The sequence below is a fragment of the Brassica oleracea genome, chromosome C4 (assembly GCF_000695525.1).
Source record: "Brassica oleracea var. oleracea cultivar TO1000 chromosome C4, BOL, whole genome shotgun sequence".
In the NCBI taxonomy this organism is placed as follows: Eukaryota; Viridiplantae; Streptophyta; class Magnoliopsida; order Brassicales; family Brassicaceae; genus Brassica; species Brassica oleracea.
The window spans coordinates 17,844,386-17,847,795 of NC_027751.1; positions in this window are offsets into that span (position 1 = coordinate 17,844,386).

Here is a 3,410-nt window from a genome sequence, read left to right on the forward strand (position 1 = left end):
AACCTCTTATTTGAGAGAGTAATTCACTCTTTAGGGTAATTTAAGTGGTATCAAATTTGGCGCCGTTGCCGGGGAGCTTTGATCACCATTAGATTTAGTGTTATTAGTTCTTATTCTTTTCTCTACCCCCATTCTGACACAAAAATTTTTTCTTATCTTTTCAGGTGCATGCCCAGCAGTACCAGAAGCAACAAGGACAAACACCTGCTATTCTCAGAAGATCCTGCACACTTGGAACGAACGATCCGCAAAGACCAACGTTCCACATCGCTCGACGCACCAGCTTTCACATCGACCGATTCTCACACCCAAGCGTCGACCGACCTTCATCGTCGACCGATCTACATCGTTCGACATCGATCGATACTACACCGCATACATCGATTGATCATTAGTCGTGAAACATGGCTGTGATTGTTATTCTCAGACCGGACGAGAATGGAAACCTGTATGACCAGGATGGTCATCTGCGTAATGCAACAGGTCAGAAACTAGACGCTCAGGGAAATGTAATCCCTGATACTGATGCTACAGGAGTTGCTCAACCTATAGAAGAGGTTGCTCGACCAAAGGCACTGGCTGACTACAATCGTCCAGATGAGTACTACGCCAACAGATCAGCTATTCGACTTCTAGAGATTCAGAAGCAGAATTTCAAGCTGAAGCCTCAGTACTGCACACTCGTGTCGCAGATACCCTACTCTAGGTTACCGCACGAGCATCCTATGGACCATCTAGAGAGGTTCGAGGATCTTATCGCTGCTATTCGTATGGATGGAGTTCCCGAGGACTACCTATTGTGCAAGCTCTTCAAGTATTCTCTAACTGGAAAAGCGATGCACTGGCTTAAGCAGCTACCCATAGGATCTCTAACATCCTGGGCCGACATCAAGAATGCTTTCCTGTGATACTTCTTCGATGAGGCACGCGCTGAAGACTTGAGGAGGAAAATTGCTACATTTGCGCAGGAAACTGAAGAGTCTTTCAAAGATGTGTGGATCAGATTCAAGTTCTTCCAGCGAGACTGTCCACACCATGGATTCAACGAAGTGCAACTGCTGAGCACTTTCTTCAGAGGTATCGCCTTGAGGTATCAGATGGCTCTTGATATAGCTAGCGAGGGAAACTTCAATACCAGGAATCCGGTGGAAGCTTTAAGACTGATAGGAAATCTAACAAACAGCAGCAGCACCAAGAACACTGACTTTGAGAGGAAGAAGTCTGTTGCATCCCTACGGAAGGAGCAGATGGACGAAGTTAGAGCAAAGTTAGATGTGGTTCATGAGCTTCTTAGGAAGCAGGTCTACTCAGCTGAAGGAAAAGTAGTTGTAGACATGGAAGGAGAAGAAGATGTGAACTACATTGGAGGTACTGGATTTCAGAGGTCTGGAAACCAGGGTGGAAATAGAAACTTCTATGGCAATGGTCAGAGGAGTAACCAGAGTTCACAGTTCCAGAAACCTTTCAGCAACAACAGCAGAGGCTATGGAAACTCATTTTACCAGAATCCACCACCACAGACTCAAGAAAGCAAGATTGAAGCAATGCTTGACAGAGTTCTGGAAGGACAGCAACAACTCACTGTGGACTTCAATGGAAAGATAGATTCCGCCTACAACAGTCTGAACACGAGAATTGAGACCTTAGGGACTCAGGTGAGGAAGCTTGAAATGCAAGTGGTTCAGACTGGAGACACTGTAAAGAAGCAAGAAGCCTTGGCTAGAGAGGCAGGAGTTGAGAAAGCAAAACACCACGTAAACATCATAGATGATGATTTCTGGCAAGTGGTGAAGCATGAGAAGCTTGGAGAAGGAGACTTCGAAGTTGAAAGCTCCATGAGTTTCGGCGGATCACAATGGTGTCGACCAATGTCAATGGTTGCACATCGCTCGACAGACCATGACGTAGATCGATCGACAGATTACTCTAACCATCGATCGACGGCATCTGCTAAATCGACTCCGGAGTGTAGTGCAGTTCGGATCATGACTCATGAGGAATTCACAGAAAAACATACTCCCCCACCCTCCCCTTTCTACGTCAAAATCGATCGACGACATGAGCCAGCAGTCGACCGACAGAGAGAGACTGATATCGATCGACACCCCTCACCTCCCATCGATCGACGTGCACATCTCACCTACCGAGTGCGATTACCATCTATTGATAGTGACTGAATCAACGCACTCAGACCACCACCTAAATCTTTAGCAAACCCATCAGAACCTACAACCAACCCTTCAGACACTACACCAGAGCCTATGAAAGTTGATGAGGCAACTGAAGGAAGAAGGTTAAGGAAAAGAAATGAGAAGATTCCTAAGAACCTTAAGAGGGAAGCTAATGAGAAGGAGATGGATGGTTTCACTAAGAGAGTCCTCAGAATCCCAGTGGAGAAACCTTTTGATGAAGTTTATTACACACACCGGTTGTGGATGTTCTTCAGAGAGACTAAGGAGACTGAGGAGGACATTAGGAGAATGTTTCATCATGTCAGGGAAAGGATGAAACTAAGGATCCATGTGTGATGAAGGGTATTGAATTTCCCCATGCACTTTGTGGCACATGAGCATCAGTCACCATACTACCCAAGGTTATGGCAGACCAGCTAGGTCTGAAAATAGAGCCTTCATCAGAATCTTTCACCTTCGTGGACCTTTCAGAAAGAAGCTCAGGAGGCATCATAAGAGACCTTGAGGTACAGATTGGTAATGCCCTTGTCCCAGTAGATTTTCATGTCCTAGACATCAAGCTTAACTGGAACTCTTTACTTCTGCTTGGAAGAGCTTTCCTGGCTACAGTAGGAGTTGTATGTGACATGAACACCAACAGATTGTGTCTGACACTGATAAATCCAGACGTCCACTATGACCTAGTTCGAGTTGTGAGACAACATGTCAACCTCGTGGAGCTTGGAAATGATCTTGGCTACATTGCAGCATGCCATTGTGGAGCAGAGTACGAAACAGAGTACTCACAATCGATCGACACTCACACTGCGTCATCGATCGATTCCAATGAGTCACTGACGATCGATGAACAGTATCCCACATCGCTCGACGGGAATCAACTGGTAGACCACTTCACATTACCAGATCAGTGTTATACAGACTTTGCCTTTCAACAACCCAACAAAAGAGGATGTGATGACCATTCAATAGGCAGTTGGGCAGGCAGTGGATTCCATGAAATTTTTGCAGTAGAGACTGTAATTCCTTCATCCAATGAGGATCCTACTGATGAGTATGATGAGGATTACTGGAAGGAAAGAGCTATAGAGATTGCTATGCAGGATGAAAGATATTCAAGTCATTCCTTCAATAACACGTCTCCACCATCGATCGACAGAGTCTACTCAGCATCGGTCGATACCCACCCTCATCCAGCAAAATGATCTTATGCATCGATCG